At 45.5% G+C, this 21,160-nt stretch overlaps 1 pseudogene; it reads left to right on the top strand.

Annotated features, from left to right (window-relative positions):
- The first annotated feature begins 12,164 nt into the window (after positions 1 to 12,164).
- On the top strand, positions 12,165 to 12,331 carry LOC144820529 (U2 spliceosomal RNA; annotated as a pseudogene).
- The last annotated feature ends 8,829 nt before the right edge of the window (positions 12,332 to 21,160 follow it).

Raw genomic sequence — 21,160 nt, 5'->3', positions numbered from 1 at the left:
CGCATTTTGAGAACGCGAACAAGCAAAAAATTTCGCAAAGTTGCGGAATGCAGAATTTTGGGCAATTTCGCGTTCTCCGTGGAACGCAAAATTACCCAAATTCCGCAAGCGGATCGGAAATTACAGCCCAGGCCTATTCCTGAAATCCAAGATATGACGCAGGCCTTTGTCCTTCTTGGGAACCAGAAAGTAGTGGGAATAACAACCACGACCTACTTCTGGAACAGGAACGCACTCAATGGCTCCCTTGGCCAAGAGAGCCATCTCTTCCTGCTGGAGAAGGGCCAGATGATCCTCCGACCTGCGGTAGTATTGGGGTTGCATGGCTGGATGGGTAGCCTCGAAGGGGACTATCTGCAAAACCCACCTGTCCCACGTGATGGTGCGCCAGTGGAGGAGGTGATGGAGAATCCTGTCACTCACTGGAATTTGAAGGGCCTGAAAGGTCAGACTAGGAAGGTTTGGAGGCTGCTGCAGAGGGGGGGTTGGTGAACTGGCCTGCCTGCTGGCCCCCGGAACCCTGACGGTTGTTCTCACTTCCCCGGTTGCATGAAGGTTGGGTAACTTGCTATGGCCTTAGGCTCTGGGTGGGACGTAGTGGGGCACCCCTTCCGTAGCCACAATAGGGGTAAAAAGTGGACTGTGCAGGGAGGCTGGAGAGGCCTGAGGGCTTGGCTCCTGAGTCCTTGAAAGGCTCTAAAGCGTTGTCCGCTTGGTCACCGAAAAGGAGACGGCCATCAAAGGGTATGTCCATGAGGGTATTCTGGACATTCCCAGAAAAACCAGTCCATCTCATCCAGGCGTAGCATCAAAGGGCTACAGACGTAGAAATTGTCCTTCACAGAGAGTCAGCGGTATCCAGCCCACAACGGATGGTAAACTTGGCTGCATCCCTCCCGGCTGCAATAGCCTGGGAGAGCACTGTCCGGGCCTCCTCCGGACACTGAGGCAGCACCTGAGCAACCGAGTCCCACACAGAGTGGGAATAACGGCCCAAAGGACATGCAGTGTTTACCGACCGCAGTCCCAAGCTGGCAGAAGAGAAAATCTTCTTTCCGAAATGATCCGGCTTCTTGGATTCCCTTTCGGGTGGAGCAGTAGGGAATGCGCCTTTCCAAGTAGAGCTCTCAGGGGCGGGATGGTGGGAAAGATAAATAGGGTTGCCCAGAGCCAGACGGTGGCATCAGGCAATCATCCTATCCACGGGAGCCCCCGTGTTGGGCCTGGACCAGGTGCCCAAAAGGACGTCAGTAAGGGCTTCATTGAACGGAAGCAGAGGCTCCAAAGAGGTCGCTTGCAGTTGAAGCACCTCTGACAGGAGGTTAGTCCTGAATGCCACTGTAGGGAGTTTAAGGTTGAGAGCCTCGGCCCCCCTATGCAACACCACTGCATATGACGCTACCTCCTCCATAGCCACGGTAGAAGAAGACAACATGCCATGGTCAGGGGAGGTGTGCAGACCCTCAGTTCCTCTCTCCAGTCCCTTTCACTGTCCAACTGGTCAGCCAGAGGGTCACCTGACCCCTCCAAGTCCTCCTCTTTATCTTCTGGGTGCCAATCTGGTTGAAAAGGGACCCTAGGAGTGAACAGGGGCACAAAAACCCCTCTTGGTGCTGGATCCGGCATTGGGTGACACCAGTCCGACTCCGTGTCCACATCAAGATGGAGGCCGGGGTTGATGCTGGCCGGGGGGCCGACTGTCGTCAAATGCCGAAGTGGTGCAGGAGGAAGCAGCACCGGTGGAGGCGTAATCAGGTCAACCGGCACCGATCCGCATCCAGACCTGGATCCAAGGGGGGCCTGCAGTGCCAGAGCTGCCGGCGGAGAAGGCCTAGGCCCCCAAATCGAGTTTGTGGGGCCCAATGGCAGGCTGCCGGGTTCGGCCACCCAAAGATGGCATGCATCGCCTCATAGAACCTATTAAGCCGGGCGGGAGTCGCTCCAGGTCCAGGGAAGGGAGGAAAACGTGGAGTCGAATCTTTGGGCTCCACACGCCGAGCTGCGGGAGGGGCACCACCTGCATCCCTCGTTGGGTGGCCGACCGAGGAGGAGAATTTGAAGAGCGACAATGCTTCTTCAACTTCTTCTTATGCTTCGACTTACCCGACTCTGAGAGCAAAGAATACTTCGATGACTTGGAAGAATGGTGATGACTCCGTGACCGGTCATTCGGCCTCCCACACAACCGGGACCTCAAACGGCATGAAGCCGACTGCCGGGGCTCAAGCAGCTTTCGGGACAGCTCCTGCAAAGCCCTTGGCGCCATTGGCAGGCAGTCGGACAACAATTTGGGGTTGTGGTCACGTTCCAGGCCGAAGAGGCACACGCAGTGTGGATCCGTCACCAACATCAGTCGGTTACAGGAACCTCATGCCTTGAAGCTAGGCATCCTTTGTGCACCAGGAGTCGATGGACGCAAAAAAGAAGTCAACAAAAGTCGAGAAAAAAGTCAGTCAAAAAGTGACTGGAGGTACCGCTCTCTCCAGATCTGCGCTGGCTGGCCCGGAAAAAGAAAGAACAGACATCAGCACGAGAGGGTGGCGTCTAAGTAGCTACCGCAGCGTCATGCCAGTGACACAACACCAATGATGAACGTGGAGCTGACAGACGCCACCTTCCGACGTGCAGAGGTACTGATGATGAAGAAACTTTCCAAATCCAGTCTGACACCTGGGGGTAATTCTAAGGTGAGGAATCTATAACTAATGTGTTTCTTTCAGATAATGTCTTTGGAAAGAAGAGTTTTAAGGTCCTTTTTGAAGATGCAGGAATAGGTGGTAGTGCGAAGGTATGGAGGAAGTGAGTTCCAAATCATGATTGCACTTCCTGAGAAAGATTGTGCTGTAATTCTTTCCCTTTTGAAAGTCAGAGGTTCAAGCTGTAGGTTTTCAGCATTACAGGAGGGCCTGGATCCCCCTGAAATGTTGAGTATGTTACCTTGATAGCAAGGGGTGGTCGTATGAATGGGTTTATAGGTGATACAAACAGTCTTGTATATTGACCTGAGTTCAATAGGAAGACAGAAAAGAGTTATCAGCATAGGCGTGATTTGGTTGTTTCTTTTGGCCCCATAGACGAAGTGTGCTGCCGAAAGAAGAATGTATTTTAAAGGAGAAAGGTGGATCTTGGGGAGGCCTGCAAGGGGTGAATTACTATAGTCAAGTCAGGAGAGTACCAAAGATTGAACAATATTTTTCAGGTCTTGTTCTGGAATGAAATGTCAAATACCCTTGAGAGTGCGTAGTTGGTAGCGTTCATTTTTGGCCATGGTGTTGATTTGGGATTGGAGTTTAAATCTCTAGTCCAAGATCACTCCTAGGGATTTAGCAGCTATGGTAGGTTTACAGTGAAGAATATTCAGATTATCCATCAAAGATTGTACAGGAGGTGGGGATTTTGAGTATGAGATAAGAAGGAACTCAGTGTTAGAAGGATTTAGTTTTAGGTGGTGAGATGCCATCCATTCTTGGACAGATTTGGTGGTGAGGAGTGAAATGTCATTTGTGTGGAGGACACCTTGAGGTAGAGTTGGTGTTATCAGCATAGAGAATATAACAGATAGTAGTCCTCCTAGAAGTTCCATGTTGAAATTGAATAGGGTGGAAGCAAGGATAGGGCCTTCATGGACACCATGATCAACATGTTGATAGACAGTTTTAAATTTTGATCATCTGAGATCTGCCCATGAGGTATGATTCAAACCATTTAAAAATGACACCTTCAAAACCCATTCAATGTTTTAGTGCATTGAGAAGTGTGTAATGGTTTACAGTACCAAAGGATGCAGAGAGGTCTAGCAGGATCAAGAGGCAGGAGCTACCTGAGTCAAGTACTTGGAGGGCATCGTCAATAACATGTAGCTGTATTGGTGCTGCAGCCTTGATTGAAGACAGATTGAAATTCACTATCAGTGTTATTGTCCTTGATGTGTTGGGTGAATTGCTCAACTACACAGCTTTCAGTGATTTTTCATAAGGAAAGGGAGGTTGGTGATAGGGTGGAAGTTTTAAAGGCCGTTCACATCATCAGAGGGTTTCTTTAGTAGTGTCACCTGACCTATTTTGAGGACATCAGGAACCTTGGCTGAGAAAGATGTTAATCAGATTAGACCAAAAGGGGAGCGTGTGGGTGTTAAGGTCTATTGAAAGGTAACTTGAGATAGGGGACAGAGAGTGGTTTGAAGGTTTTGTTTTTAAAATGTTCTTGAGGAAGGTGTCAAAGAAGATGATGTCAAATCTGTGCCAGGAGCCTTTGGATTTGCATTACTCATGTGGGATTGGATGTGAAGTATGGTCAAGGTGTGAATGAACATTTGTATTGAAAATTTAAAGAAATTCTGTTGTTTCTTGGGAGGGTCATCAAATGTGATGTTTGAAGAGAAGGGGTATTACTGGTAGTTCTGGTTAAGTTAAAAAGTTTCTTTGGTCTGTTCTTGGCAAAGTCAAGGAGGGTTCTAAAGTCATTCGATTTTTCGTGGAAAATGTGGTTGTGGCAGTGTGATCTAGTATGTTTGAGATTCAAAATGTTAATAGTAGAGGGTGACTTTCTCCATTTTTTCTCATGGTATCTTAGATTTTTTCTTTCATCATAGGGGGACTTAATGAACCATGGGGCAGATGGTATTGGCCTTTTACTTTTGATTTGATGTGGAGCTAAATTGTCTATCAAAACAGAAAGGTTGGTGAGATATTGGACAGTCACATCATTAATCTTTGCTGAATTGCTCAGAGTGTTAAGATTGATGTCTTTTGTGTTGCAAAACCAGGTAGTGGCCCTTTTTGATTGACCTAGAGTTACAACATGAGAGAGTTGCAGTGAGAAGGGGAAGAGGAAATGGTCAGACCACCCTACTGGTATAGGATCATCAAGTATTATCAGTTTAACCTTGGAGATGATAAGATGATGCATAGAGCAGTGTTGGTTTGGAATTGTGTTTCACCTTTTCTGGAGAGAAATAAGGTGAGCTGGTTGGCGGCCAAACCAACTGAGATGCCCCAGCGAAGATTAAAGTCACCAAGAAAGATCAATCTATCACTTTGTGAGTATTGGTCATTTGCAATGTCGAGAAGTTCTTCAGTGAAGGCAGAGATGTCACTTGATGGGTGATAAATGGGTTACATCCTGATAGGGAGGCTGTGCAGACCAAGACGTTCCAAAGTAAGTCATTCAAATGTAGAGGCAGAGATACTGGGTAGTTGTCTGTGTTGAAGAGAATTTCTGACATGATTGCGACACCTCCCCCAACACTGCCAAGCCTTGACAATGGAATAGCTAGTGGGGAGCAGAAGATCAAAGACAGTGTAAGAAGGGTCATTAAGAGTATGCTGTTCCTATGTGGGAACGGGGGGAAGAAAAAGGGGGGAGAGAGAAGGAAAACCAGGGTGGCAGGCAAAAAAGGTATGTTAGTTACAAACAGGTGCTAGGTAGGAGGATGCATGTTTGCAAAGGGATGGCCCCAATAAAGAGCATGGGCCCTCACACACCCCAAAGGGTGTCGTTCTTCATCATAGGGCAGCTCTCTCCCCCTTTCTTCCTATCATTCCCATATAGGATCAACATACTCTTTTTGTTTCACCATAACTCCATGGAGCCTGAATGCTGGACCTCCTAAGCCCCTGTCCCTCCTTGTGAGATTTAGAAGTGTCATTAAACCATGTCTCGATGAGGATGAGAAGATCACGTTTTTATTGAGTGATTGAGTCCAAGATTTCCAATTTGTGTTTTGTTGCAGATCTACAGTTGTAAAGCATATAACGCATCTCTGATGAGACTGTTTTGGCAATGGAGGTGTCAGGGCTTTTAGTAATGATGAGAATAAGGTTTCTATGGGTTGGTGTCTGGGTTGCTGATGGTTGGTATTTGGTTTGGACCAGGTAGATTATAGGTATAGTGCATTGACTTGCATTGTCTGGAGAAGAATCGGTGGGAGAGTAGGAGGTATTATACCTATCAAGTAGATTTCAGTTGGGGACGGATTATGCACAGCTCTTTTGGGGAGAGGGAGAAGCAGACTTCTTGAACGTAAGTGTATGGGGTACTGTACTTCAAACAAGGGGAGTCAGGAGTCAAGTACAGTGGCCATCTTAGAGCTTAAGTAGGAGATATAGTCTTCAAGTTGGGAGACTGTGGAATTGAGGAGGCCTAGCTTATTGTCAAGGGAGCGTAGAGCTGTGTACAAAATGTTAATCTACTCATCAGGGGCAACAGGTTTTGTGGAAGGTTCATCTTGAAGGGTAGCATAAGGAAGGGGGAAGGTAGTAAGAGAAAGTGGGAGGTGTTGAATTGTGATGTGGATGGTGCAGAGTCAGGTGATGTAGGTTGGAACAGAGTGGGTGCTGCTGTGAAGAGAGATTCTCAGGGCATTCTCTGAAAGAAGTAGACATATTGTGTATTGGTTGAGGAGAGGAAGGGAGAGAGCTGTGATAGGTAGAAGTTATGTGGGGTACAGGGTAGGGATGGGAAGAAAAGAAAAGGTTCTGAGTAGTAAGGAGATAGGAGAGGGGAATAAGATGGCCGAAGGCAAGCTTCATTAAATGAATTTAAGGGGGTATGTGGCATGGGCGGTGTGAGAAATTGTCCAGTATGGTAGAGGAAGAATGAGGAAAGTACTTCTTGTTAAGAGAATAGAGGAAGGGTAGAGGATATCATAGAGGAGTACATGGTTAAGTGGCTGTAAAGGGAAAAGGGTGTGGGTAGGAGTGGTGGAAGGGGTATGGTACAAAATCAGGGAGGGATGAGAGGGAGCAGGGGAAAGAGGGTAGGGTGTGAAAGTTTGGGGAAAAGAAGAGGGAAAAGGTGGAAGATCAGATGGTGGAGAGGTCCCTAAGTGAGAATGGAGGTCCGGCTTTTGGAACAAAGGCCTGGTTAATGGGTTGAATCACCTGTTTTGAGGGTGATTTCTTTGAAATCCCAGGATGATGCGTGGGGGCAAGCAAAAGTACTGACCAAAGTCTGGGCCATAGTGTTGAGGGTGAAATCCTGGTTGGGGAGATTGGGTGGAGGAGTGGCTGGGGGGACAGGTGGGAGAGGGTGTGTCTGAAGGGAAACCTGTTCCTTTTGTGGGATTGGTTTTCCTGAACCACTGTGGAATGGAAAAGTGGAGTGTATAGTGAGGGTGGAGCCTGTAGGAGAGTCAGGAGGGATTGGAGATTCAGGGGATGAGAGCAGGGATAGAAATAGGTGGGCAAAAAGAGAGAGACAGTTGTCTTTAATATGAATCATGACTTTGCCATTGTTATACAGGGAGATAGTGATTGAACCATTAAAGTGAGCTGAAGGCGAGATTTTTAGCTGGCAGCCATGTGTGATTTTGGAGGAGGATGTTATGGTAAGTGAGTTGTTGAAGATAGTATTCCAAGATTAAATACTGTGGGTGAAAAAGATGAGGTCAGTTTTGAGTATCCTCTTTCGGCCACTGTGGTATTGGTCAATGAAGAGTGAATCAGGAGATTGTTTGAGGGTGTTGTTTCAAACTTTTTTTCAGAGGCTTTGGAAAGGATGAGAGGAAATGATCTTGTAGTAGTTGACACCAGTTTTTACATGCTCGGTCAACATTGTTGTGAGGTAGTGGGGGAGTGGTGGGAATGGAGAGAATGGAGGTGGGGAGAGAGCCAGGAGGAAAGTGGAAGTGTCGAGAAGTATAAGGAGGCAATGTCGCATAGCTCCTGGGAGCCCAGATTAGACAGGCAAGAATAGATAAAATTGAAGAATGGGTGGCATAGAAATCAATATCATGGGCTATGGTAGCAGCAATGGGGACAAAGGAAAGGGCGATCACATCACAACAGTGCAAGCATAATATAGGCAAGTTTATACTATGAAACAAAGGAGATGGGGCAATCGAAACACAACAGTAAAAGCATAATATAGACATGAATATATTCTGCATTCTTGCCCTAACTGGTGTTTGCTGATCAGTCAACATGACCCACCAATTAGTAGTGGGACTTAAATGTGAAGACTTCCAGTTAAATCGTATTGGGGTGGTCATTTAGCAAGAAATGGTTGTTGCTGAATTTTAGATTCCCATCTAGCTCACCTCAAACCACAGCAAAGTGAGTATGTAGCCCACGATCTCAGCCCCTGGTCAGCAGTGCAGAGCATAGCACGTCAAGCTGAGGGGAGAGGCAAGCGTTCTGCAGAGTCAGAAAAAGGCAGCTGGCTTTCTAAATCATAGAAAGACAGTTGTAATGCCATTCTGGCTACACATCGGGCCATATAGAGATCTTATTAGGGAGAATTTTTCACAGGGCATGCTAAGCTGTGTGGAAAGACAGGCGGCACCGTAGAATCAAAAAATGGTGGCAAGCTCTTTAAATCCATGGCAGAGAGATGTGTGGAAGGCAGACCACACCACAGAATCAGTAAATGGCAGTGGGCTCTTTAAATCCAAGGCAGACAGCTGTGTGGAAGGCAAGCCACACCTACAGTCAAAAAATGGAGGCGGGCTCTTTAAATCCAAGGCATTCATATCACTAGCACAGAACAAATCTCAATCATTATCTCTATCTTTGCTCTCCTGTGGGTATATGGGTTGGGGGTTTCCGCTTGAGAGCGGGGCTTACTCTAAATCGGGACCCCTTTATTAGCTCTTGGGACCTGTCAAAAAACATTATCGTGAACAGAGCCAGTTTCAATGTGCCCTCCTGCTATTTCACTTTATTGCCTATCAGTATGATTATGTATCCATAAAGCCCAGCTCCGGCTTCAAAAAGATCAGCTCCCTTCGACCAAGATCGCATAGCTCTAAAGATGCAAGGGCCAAGCCAAGCTGATTTCCAAAAGGTGGTGATGAAGCTTCAGTAATTTAGTGGATCAAATTGTTATGGAGATTCTCAAGAGGGAGCAAAATGTATGGCTGTTTAATGATCGGTGATAACCACACCTACAGTTTATCTCTGCATTTTCTCTTATACATCAGTGACCTGCATACCTTGTGCTAGTGTTTTATTGGTTAGGAAACAACTTTTGAAATAACTGTGTATTTGATTGCATTAGAGATAACATAGAGAGTTATTTAATGGTGTTCTAGCTTTACTTATTTCTCTATGCAGTTTGAACTCCCTCTGAAATTTCTTCTGAGTAAGGGTGGCCCTTCTATTCCATGGGTTAGATGGAAAGAAAAGTTTTTAGCTTTCTCAGATCTGTTGCTCCCCTTCTTCTTTTACAGATGGCTCCAAATGTTGAAAAACCCGCTACCTCCACTATGGAAGCATCAATTACCAAGGCAACTTTTTTAGCGACCAGCCATGTTTCCCACCATCCTCTGGACATAGACAGTTCCAAACAAAGTGAACATACAAGACACGTTGAGAACAAAGAAAAGACAAGTGAGAAAGGATGCACATTGAGGAGTCAAACAAACATCTAATAATGAACATCTTGTCACAAAGTGTAGGAGAGTAGGATCTGCTTACTATGGTTACCCCCACTTTTTGCTGGTGTTTCACTGTTTCTCAACTTTAGTCTGGCTGGGGCCCTGCTAACCAGGCCCCCAGTCTAGCTGCTTCCTCTCTAAAATGATTGCATGCACTTTAGGTACACTCTAGTTTGCTTACTGGGGTACCCTTGTGAGTCCCTAGTATATGGTACCTTAGGTACTAAGGGCGTAGGTACCCCAGAGGCCTACCAGGGGCGGCAGCATGTATTATGCCACCCCTGGGAAGCCTTCCAAAATTGCACCACAGGACTGCTACTGCAGCCTGGGTAAGGTGGTGCATGCACCCCTTACTAAGATTTAGCTTGCCTATTTCTACCCTTAATCACTGACACATATAAACCTATTAGTCACTCCTATGGCAGGCCTTATAAATCCTAAAGACAGAGAGCTTGGTTTTGTGTGATAGGGTGCCCATGCATTAGCAGGACCCCTCTGCATCTTTCAGAATCTATTCTCTGAGGCTGTTCTGTGATACAGCCAGACCATATACTCTTAAGTGCATTATACTTTGCGGTAAATGCTAACTTTGGAATGGCTGCATGGAAACATGTTGTGTTTGATGTCAAACACTTTGGACTCCTACACCCCCGTGGTGGGGGTAGAATTCCACCCTTCTAGAGTGAGAAGACATGTACACACTGGTCTGCCCAGTAATAGTTTAAATGAGACCTGGCATCAGAAAATGGATGCCACAGACATGAGTCTGACCTCCTGCTGCTGGACGAAATTCCAGCAGGGGAGGCCTAGACAATAGGTTTCCTGTCACAGGGAGGTGTTTCCAGCTCCCAGACAAGCTTTAGTGTATTGGGGCCTGGTGGGTGCATTCAGAGAATGCTTTTCAGACAGTGCTAGGTGCACACTGTTGTCCCTGTGCATACTCCAGTTCAAACCAGTTGCAGGGGTGCTCAGCCCCTGCTCTGGCAAAGGAAAAGGGGTATAACCACCCCTCTTACCAGACCCTCTCATAGGTGGGTCCCCAGAGTATTCCAACCCCTTTCTTTAGTATAGGTAAGGGACCCCTGGCAACAGGACTTTGGATTATACCTGGATGAAACTCTGAAGCTGAATCCTGGAACTTCAACACACTATATCGACTAGGGGACTGGAGAATGTCCCTTGGGGTCAAGGAGTGACTCCTCTGCTCAAGCAGGCACCAAATAAGCATCTTACCGGTCTGCATTTCCAGAGCTCCCATCGGATGCCAAAGTATTTGCATCTCAGGGCAGTGACTTCCAGACTTCTCAGAGGCCGAGACGAGATCCTAGCAAAGCTGAGATCTGCAGCCCTCACAAGTGACGTGGAACCGGTACTCCTGAACACTGTGCACATTTGCTAGTGCATTGACTTCCTGAGCTTTCCCGAAGTTGTGCATTGGGCTAATTGTAGTCCAAGCCCGAGCACCATCTGCAATGAAGATAGTGGGCCTACACTTCATGAGTGTTCCGTGAGCCCGCTTCTAGCATTTCTGCTTAAGGCCCCTTCACGATCCCTGGTCCGTCAACTGGTTGGTCCCCACAAAGGTAACTCTACTTTCCTTTGGGCTTCCCTGGCTGCTTTAGACATGCCCTGACTCCCCACTGAGTGGTGAGTCCCTCAAACCTTGCTGGTCTGCACCGAAGCCAATCTCTCTTTTCTGTGTGGGTTGATGTTGACCAAGGCTTGTTGGGTCCAATCCGGAAACCGATACCGCAGCATTCGACATCCTTTATGACACCGCTCGAATCCAGCACCTGGTTGTCATCGACACCTCCTGGTCCTCGTGGCTGAAGAGTCAAGCTTCACCTTCTTCACCTGAAATCACCCAACAACGGTGGGCATCCACTCATCGCCTTCCTGGTCACTGGCAAGTGACCCAGACTGAGTCCCTCTGCTTTCATGGTCTTCTCACCCTTGATTCAGGCTTGGATCCACCCGGACACTTTCCACTTGGACGCCAGCAGCACTTTGCAGCAGACAACGAAACCCGACACGAAAAGACACCTATGCACAAGGCTTCCCTGGATGAGGTAACTCAATTACTCCGGTGCTCCCATGGGTGTTGACTCTAGAACCTCCTAGTTCTAAAGGGGTTTGCTCCAAGTTTTTAACTACTACATCCATGGTTTTTTGGGGGGCACCATCATATGCCAATATCTTCATAGTAAAATATGAGCAATAGTATGTGAATGAAAATGAATGAAAACACAATATGGATGGATAACCTATTGATATGCATGAGTTATATCGATTAAATTTTTTTTATTTGGAAAGGCACACAGACTCAATTGGAGCACAACATCATGGAGTTGAATCAGCAGAATCCATCCATGAATTCAGTTCCCTCGCAATATGAGTCAAAAGAGCATTCATGTTTTGGACATTTTAATGGAGGTGTCATCCACAGATTTAACGATCAAAGTTTTTAACCTGACTTAAATAATGCTTTACATCATCAAAGGTTTCATCAGCTTTCCTTAACATAACATTTACCATTATCTCAATGTATCCACATTAAAAGAATGTCATCAGAAGTAGAAACTTCCAACTCTTCAATATGGGAGCTTTATACACAATATAAAACACAAGGCTACCCACACAAATATTGAACAACACTTACACAAAGTGCAATCAATGGAATGGAAGACCGCATTGCACCAATTCAAAAAATCAAATTAATCTAGTGAAGTTTTTGTATTAAAATTTTCCACAAAGTGTGAAGAACTCAAATGTATCATTAACAAACGTTATCGCTTCTCGGCCTTTGGGCTAAGATTAAGTGTAGTATCAATTCTTATCAGTTTAATCATTAACAAACGTTTGGACTTGATCGAAACCGAGACAGATTTCCAGGGACTTTTAAAAGAGAGACCTCTTTTTTCACATGCCTGTTCCAAAATGTTAAAAAGCCTCTTTCAGCACAATCAATCACAAAGAGATGCACAAATGTTTTTGCATTCATTGTAGTAACGTGATCACTGGGAAATCATGATCTCACCCACAAAAAAGGCACGACATTAAGCTGCATCATACATCTGAATGCAATGTAGACATACTCAATTACGGTAACCCAGGGAGTAGTTTGCGTAGTAGTGCTATGTGTAGCTATGCAAAGTGCACTTCGCACTACGTAAGCTACGCAAACTGCATAGTGCGGTAGGGAAAATGCTGTTCGCAATGATTGCACAGTTCCCGATTCTTGTCCGCAATGTGCAGTCATTGCAAACGGCATCTTGCACAGTGCAAGCAGTCGTTTTCTGTCGCTCGAGTAGATTTGTACTCGAGCAGCAGCTTTCTCAATGCGGACTGCTGGTTTCTCATCACGAGCGGTCGTGAGCATACGCGACCTCTTGCAATGAGAAACCTAACCTCCCCGCATTGAGAATCTCGCTGGGAGGTTTATTTTCCACGCTCGCGATCGGCACCTTGATGTTGCTGATCGCGAATGAGGAAAAAGTCTTGCCGGGATGTTGATTTTGCTCGCTTGCAGTCGCCAACTTGACGTTGAGGACCGCGAGCAAGCAAAAAATGCCTGCTACGTAGTCCTACGTAGTCCTACGCCCAGGGTTACTTTAAATGCCCTTGTGGCCAACTATATGTGGGCAAGACAGAACGAAAAATTAAAGGCAGAATCACTGAATACAAGAGCATGATGAGAACAAAAAACTGCAACTCAAGTTCAGTAACACACTGGCTAGACCACAATCACAATATAGCACACATATGTTTCATGGTTTGAGAGGATCATTATTCACCACAACACCAACATTCAAACAACATTGGCACAAAGCAGACCTTTTGGATTACATTTTTAGACAGTTTGGTCCCTAAATTGTCAAATTACAAAAGTTAAACATCATGTTTCCTTTGATCACAACTTTACCGTCATGATTTATCATACAATGCTAGAAGGAGGCCATTTTAAATCTGACAAACCGTCCAGAAGTTTTAATTGCTGAGTACAATGTAATTTTGAAACCAGGATAATGTCAAAGTTATCACAGATCAATTGTCAAGTAACCAGAACTCTGAAAAAACCAATAAGAATGTAATGTGTAAACACACTATAACACTTGGTGATGAGGCTTGGATCTTTGAACTCTTCTATACTGTTTTTCTTTGTTTATTTTATTAGTTATAATTGATTTTCCAAGAAATTTCAATAGCAAACACAAATTGTTTCTAGTGTAAAGGTGGTTTTAAGATTAAAGGAGTGGGATTTGGTTGGAGTAATCTGTTTGTAGTGTCTAGTGGGGAAACATAACACAGTATTTGCCTGTTTAAATACAAATGTTGTTGATTAGAGCAGAGAGAAGGTGTGTTCCAGAACAGCATAGTGCAGGAGATCGGTTCAAGATGGATAATACGCATTCCAACAGGCATTTTGACATAGTGGGACACGTAGAGTGTCTGTTGTTTGGAAGTGTCCTGATTTATTTATATTTGGTTTTGTAGAGCGCTCAGCTACCCGTAGGTTTCCCGGCGCTAAAATCAACTTAGACAGAGGGGAGAGCAAGAAGGAAGCTTACATATTGAACAGCCAGTGTTTCACTTGTTTTCGGAATTTGAGGTAATTGGGTTCTTTTCGTGACTGAATGGGGAGAGAGTTCCAGAGTGAAGGGGCCAGCCAGGCGAATGAACGGCCTCCCATTCTTGCTTTTTTAATTCTAGGCACTGAAAAAAGGTGTTGATTAGATGAACGTAGAGTACGGGGGGGCAGTGATGATGGACCATAGAGGTGAGATATGGTGGGGCCAGGCCATTGTTTATTTTGTGCATAATGCAGAGGGCTTTAAATTTTGAGCGATTTTCAATGCGAAGCCAGTGAAGTGAGCGGAGAGCGTTAGAGGTGGGGGAAGTGTTGGGTAGTTTACAGAGCAACCGAACTGCCATGTTCTGAACAGTTTGAAGCTTTCGGGTTACCTCTTTGCTAGCGCCCAGGAGAAGGATGTTACTGTAGTCCAGTCTCGAGGTGATTAGAGCCTGGACCACCGTTTTCTGGGTATCCACTGGTAGCATCCATATGATCTTACGTAGCCATTTGATAATAGTTATACAGGTGGAAGAGGTTTTGATCACATGGCTTTTCATGGATAGCTGATCGTCAAAGATCACTCCTAAGTTGCGAGCTGATTTAGAAGGAGCGGGTGGCATTCCCATTTGAGTGGGCCAGTGTCGGAGGCCCCAAAGAGTTGTGTTATGCCCGAACAGCAGAAGTTCTGTTTTTCCCCCATTCAGTTGGAGTTTATTGTCCAACATCCAAGCTGCGATGCTGCTTAGTCCTGAGCGAAGGGTGGAGGAGGTGGCGTGAGGGTCGGAGGAGAGGGAATAGATGATCTGGGTATCATCTGCGTAGGAGTATATTGTGAGCCCGGCTTGCTCCGCAATAGACGCCAAAGGTCTGACGTATAAATTGAAGAGTAAGGGGCTCAAGATGGAACCCTGTGGGACTCCATACGCAGACGTGAAAGATTGGGAAGCAGATGAGGAGGAAAAAACTTGGAAGGTGCGGTTGGATAGGAAACTGACAAGCCAGTTGAGGGCAGATCCGGTGATGCCTGCTGAACGGAGGGCATTGATGAGGATAGGGTGGGAGACCGTATCCAATGCGGCACTCAAATCCAGCAAAATGAGAGCCACAGTTTCCCCTCTGTCAACTCGGAGACGGATGTTTTCCGAGACTCCCAACAAGGTGGATTCTGTTGAGAAGCCGGATCTGAAGCCTGACTGAGATGGATGTAAGATTCCTCGTGACTCAACATAGGTGGAAAGTTGAGAATTAATGTGTTTTTCTAGTATTTTAGAGAATACTGGGATAAGTGAGATGGGGTGGAAATTAGCTAAAATGCTGGGATCAGCATTAGCCTTTTTCAATAGAGGCACTATCATCGCATGCTTCCATGCGGAGGGCACAGTGGCTTCTCTTAGGGAGGAGTTTAAAAGTTCCAGGATGATTTCTAAGGAGAAATTATCCATTTTCTTTAGAATAAGGGGGGGAATTGTGTCCAGTGGGGAACCAGATTTAATGATGCTGATGATGTCAGAGAAGGTCTCGATGTTGAGTGGAACCCACGAGTCGATCGACTGAGCGATCGGCGGACAGAAGCCAGATGTGAGCCTGGAGTTACGGGAGGGTGTGGGTGGCAGAGATGATGACGGAACAGGGCTGTTGTCTACAGATATTTCTTGAACGAGAGGTGAAATTGGGGCCGGTGAGTTAGGTAAAGAAGGGAGAGGGGGCGAAGTCCCAAAATTGGTATAGATAGTATCAATTTTGGCGATGAAGAATTCAGCCAATGAATTACATTGGGATGTGTTAAGACTGGGAGCTTTGGGCTGGCATAAGGCACCCGAGAGTTTTTGCACTACCTTGAAGAGTGTCTTTGGACGGTTTTTTGCTTCATGTATAGTGTAGTTAACATGTTCTATTTTGGCAGCTTTACATAAAGAGTGGTATTTCAATATGGCAACTTTGTAGTTTTGTTTGGAACGTGCGTCATATTTTATACGCCATTTGCGCTCCAAGTTTTTGCAAATGTTTTTTTCTTTTTTTAAGGCTTCAGTAAACCAGGGTGCAAGTGGATGCTGATGGTTGTGCGATTGCATGCGCAAAGGTAGGCATGCATCAGCAGCCTGTGAGAGCCAGGTGTTTATAGTAGCAGACATAGTGATGCTAGAACCTTTCAAGAGAGGTCTAGTATTTTCGAGATAACTGTTAAATTTGTTTAAGTCCAGTTTGTTCCAATTTCTGGATGGTCTAGGTACTGCGGGGATAGGGGAGGAGTTAATTTGCTGACCTAGTTTGATGGTGAAGGTCACCATGTAGTGATCAGACCATTCAGTTGGTATTGGAACCTTACAATCAATGGCCTCCAGGTTGGAAAAGATGGGGTCCAAGAGGTTCCCTGCTTTGTGCGTGGGGCCAGAGTTATGTAAATAGACATTTAAAGCGGCCAAATCCAGTAAGAGATTGCTACTGGTAGTACATGATGGGTCGTTCAGGTGCAAATTGAGGTCACCTATGATGGAAAAATTAGTTGAGGTCTGAATTAGTGGTGCTATATATTCGGGGAGGGAGGTAGCCCATGAAGTCGCTGAGCCTGGAGGGCGGTAAATAAGTAGACCCGAGAGAGTAAAGTTGGGGGAGAGCGACAGCTTAAACAGGCCGGCCTCACAATTAGGGATTGCAGAGTCTTCCCATTTACAGGTGAATAACCTGTTATAGATTATAGCTATACCTCCGCCCTCTCTCTTTGGCCTATTCTTCCCCACATAGGTGTAGTTGTCGGGGAGGGCATCAGCAATGTCTGGGCCAGAATGATCTTTTAACCAAGTCTCTGTGAGAAAGAGAGCTGCAGGTTTCTCAGCGACAAGAAGATCGAAGATTTCTCTGCTATGTTTGCCCAGTGATCTGCAGTTGAGACTGATCAAGGTCCTGGTTTGGACCTGATCCGCAGCTGTAGGTTTGGGACGTAGGGGAGGGAAATTTGAGTTGGCTATGTTGGTGGTCGAAGGGAGGGAGGTAAGGGGGAGCAGGCACGTCTGGCAGTTACAAGGGGTATGGTGCGGGTTCAGGATCATGCAGTGAATGTTTTGTAATGGCATGAGACCAAGGAGAGTTTCCCTAGAGTAGATGTACGATGGCCTTGGCGGGAATGGGCCAGGGGTTGTGGTCCCTTGTCCCGGCCCGTCGCGGACGGGCGCAGACGGGCTTGCCTTAGGCGCGCCTTCGGCGCGCAAACGGCGCGCCCGCTGCGCTCGTCCGCTGCGCTTCCTGGGGTTGCACATTTATATATGTGAGCCAGATGGAAGACAAGGGGGGGGCGTGGCCTCAAGTGGGCGTGGCTAGCAGCCTCGCCACAGATGGTGGCGGCAGGAATTGGCGGCAATAATTAGCGGTGGACACAGGTCCTAACAACAAGACAACAGGTATTTTTTAAAATCAAATACACGTTCTTTTAAAAATTTAAATTGCAGCAGAGCTTCCTCCCGGCTTTCCGCCTCAGGAGAAGTAAATTTTACCTGGCGCTCGTGATCAGCGCAGATAAAGCCAGTGGACGGGGGGCGTGGCCTCAAGTGGGTGTGGCTAGCAGCCTCGCCGCAGATGGAGGCGGCAGGAATTGGCGGCAATAATTAGCGGTGGACACAGGTCCAAACAACAAGACAACAGGTATTTTTTAAAATCAAATACACGTTCTTTTAAAAATGTAAATTGCAGCAGAGCTTCCTCCCGGCTTTCCGCCTCAGGAGAAGTAAATTTTACCTGGCGCTCGTGATCAGCGCAGATAAAGCCAGTGGGCGGGGGGCGTGGCCTCAAGTGGGCGTGGCTAGCAGCCTCGCCGCAGATGGTGGCGGCAGGAATTGGCGGCAATAATTAGCGGTGGACACAGGTCCAGACAACAAGACAACAGGTATTTTTAAAATCAAATACACGTTCTTTTAAAAATGTAAATTGCAGCAGAGCTTCCTCCCGGCTTTCCGCCTCAGGAGAAGTACATTTTACCTGGCGCTCGTGATCAGCGCAGATAAAGCCAGTGGGCGGGGGGCGTGGCCTCAAGTGGGCGTGGCTAGCAGCCTCGCCGCAGATGGAGGCGGCAGGAATTGGCGGCAATAATTAGCGGTGGACACAGGTCCAAACAACAAGACAACAGGTATTTTTTAAAATCAAATACACGTTCTTTTAAAAATGTAAATTGCAGCAGAGCTTCCTCCCGGCTTTCCGCCTCAGGAGAAGTACATTTTACCTGGCGCTCGTGATCAGCGCAGATAAGGTAACAGTGGCACGAGTGTGTGGTGTTAGATTTGGGTTGGTTACACAGCATGTTGGTTCATGCTTGCCTTTTGTTCTCTGCTTTTGCCTCAAGCAGTGACGTATAAAAAACAGAGCCATAGAAATCTTTAGCGTGTCACCAGCATTTGTAAGTACTTCCTTGAATTACGTGGAGGTTGACACATTAGAGGTTTTTTTGGAATACTGAATAGGGTATTTTTGTTTTTTAATTAATTTTCAACTGACTAGGACACGTCCAGTTTTTAATTGAGATTCAGGTTTTAAATAGGCATTGCACAAGTACGTTTGCAGATGCATGCTGGATCGGGTTGGTTTTTATTCAAATGCATCTTTATCTAGTGGAACAGCACTTTTTTCAATATGCTCAATAGGGTTTGTATTAATGAATAAAATTGTTGATTCTGAGCTGGTGCATGAAGATTTTGGACATTGTTTGAAAATTAAGCACACATACTGGTGCGATGTAGCACATTTACAGCGTATAATAATGGTGACTGGCACAGCAGGTTTCCAACTTACTCTTGGGGACTCAGCTATAGGTTTCATTCCTATTTTCCTTTTCCTTTTCATTTTGTACAAACAAAAGAGTCATGTTCCTAAATACATAATGGTAATTGAAATAATATTTGATTTGCAACTTACCCTGAAGAAGGCGGGAATCACCCGAAATGCCTTGGGATTTAGATGTAAGCTGTTCTTGCCATTGTGTTAAACAGTTAGAATGATTTAAAATTCTCAATGTAATATGATAAAACATTATTGTATACTGAGCATTGACCAGTGTATGTACAAAGTGGTTTGTGATATAAAGAAAATAGTTTTTGTGAAAAAGTTGTGTACTATTGTTTGAATTTGTAACATTGAGTACTATAGAGCCCACGGGCTTTGCCAGTAATGCGCTTCATGTCTAGTACACCTTCGGGTGCACTAGGGTGGCAGACAGTCATCACCATCTTTGGAAGATCCACAGGCATTAAAGTAATCAAGAATGCAAACAATACAGAAGGTTGATGGGTCATCTCACAAATCTTCAAAGATAACCAAGAACTCTTTATCATCAGCTTATATGCACCAACTGCAGATTGTCCCACCTTTTGTGTTGACCTGAACTAAAGGTTACATGAACTCCCAAATGGCTCAAGGAATCTAGTGGGCGGGGATTGTAACCTCCCAATGGGCCTAATACTGGCGGGAGTCCTTTTGGTATGAACGATATATTTTCTCTTGTAATAAAGTTCAAAGAAACGTAGTTTAGAAGTAGATGGTGCTTTATTTTCAAATCGTTTTATAAACTAATATTGTTTCGTCCATGACAATCTCCTTCTTTTCTTTAGTTACAGGTCCTACTTTTCAGATACTCGCACTGGTATTCCCGGAAAAGAAAGGAGAGGCAGGTAAGTCAACTGTTAAAGAGTGCTTCGTCTCCTGTATTATTTACTCCTTTTTATTCTCTATTATAGTGATTGTTATGATCACCTGAGGTGAGTAGTGTTGGAAAAATGAACATATACATTTACCTTCAGTGTTATCCTTTACCCAGTGTATTATTTTTCTATAACAATCCTTTGGGTATTTTAAACATTTTAATGTGACCTTTTTTAATTTCTCATAAAAAATGTATGACCGCTGCACAACCCCAAATTCTATCATGCACCTAGAATAGCCACACTCCCCCCAGAGCATGGCTGGGCTCATCTGCAAACTGGCGGGTGGTTTCCTCAGCATCTGGACCTGCTTTCCTGCTTCACCGGGTTATCAGTATCAGCTGACTCTCGTCACTCTAAGGGCTTACTGCTTCAGTCTTGGACAGCATCTCTTTTCCTAGGCTCGCTGATAAGGCAGTGTTTTCCTCTTCAGCACTCGAAGCTGTGGCGTCCTCCACTGGGATCTCTTGGCGAGTGGTTTGCCGACATACTCTTCCTCTTGTGATAGAGTTCCAGTTTTGCGAGGCTTGTAAAGTAGTCCATGGTCGAGGTAGATGGGACTGGTCCCGCCCCCCTGAATCCAAAGGAGGGATTTTTAAGTCACAGGCCCAAGGTAAGCTTGTGGAAAAGTGAGAGGTTCCTCTGGTGGCGTGACTATTTGTGAAGAGGACCACAGCTAATTGTCCTCTATTTCACAACTGGATAGATAATCTCCTTGTAAATTTTGGCCTGGAAAATCCCATACACAAATGAAAATCCTTGCCACCACCCATATTCTTCCCAACATCTGGAGGCTTTTTACCCTACAGGTAGCAAGTTCACTTTTGACTCAAAACTAATTCTCACTAGAACATAGAATAAATACTTATCAATTAGAATCTAACTCCTTCATGCTCCAACCCTAAGATTGAACCTAACACTATAAGTGACTACAATTACATCTCATTAGATGTCACGATAGCTAACTTCCAAAATCCTGATAGACTCTGGTGCCTCAATGACTCACTTCTAAGCTATCCTGCTTGCAGAGAAGAAATATGGTCTTCCATTGTTAAGTACTTCAAAGAGAATGCCTCTCCAGGCGTATCCCTCAAAACTCGCTGTGAAGCAATGAAAGCCTTAATCAGGGACAGAATGATCAGTTTATGGCCAAAAAAGTAACATTTGCAATGACACCCTGGAGGAACTCGAATCTAAAGTCAAACACCTCGAGAGCCTACTTGTCTCAAAACACTCCACAGAAACATTCAACAAACTCAAGACACAAAAATATCAATATGACAAACTAATAAGCAAGAGAGTGCATATCTGGCTATACACGTACAAAGCGAGAAAAACGTTGTGAATTCAACAAGGACAGGAACTCACTTGCCAATTACCTAAAAATGAAAAGCCACAGCTCCTTGATTACTGCAATCAAAAGCAAATTAGGTAAAACTGAAACTAACAGCCTGATTCATGTACGGGCCGTTTTGCGTGTCCCTAATAGCGATTAATAGCGACTCGCTATAGAGGAAACGCAAAACGGCA

The sequence above is a fragment of the Lissotriton helveticus genome, chromosome 2_1, assembly GCF_964261635.1.
Source record: "Lissotriton helveticus chromosome 2_1, aLisHel1.1, whole genome shotgun sequence".
Lineage (NCBI taxonomy): Eukaryota > Metazoa > Chordata > Amphibia > Caudata > Salamandridae > Lissotriton > Lissotriton helveticus.
The sequence above is the reverse complement of the archived record's forward strand: the minus strand, read 5'-3'. Positions and strand labels throughout refer to the sequence as shown.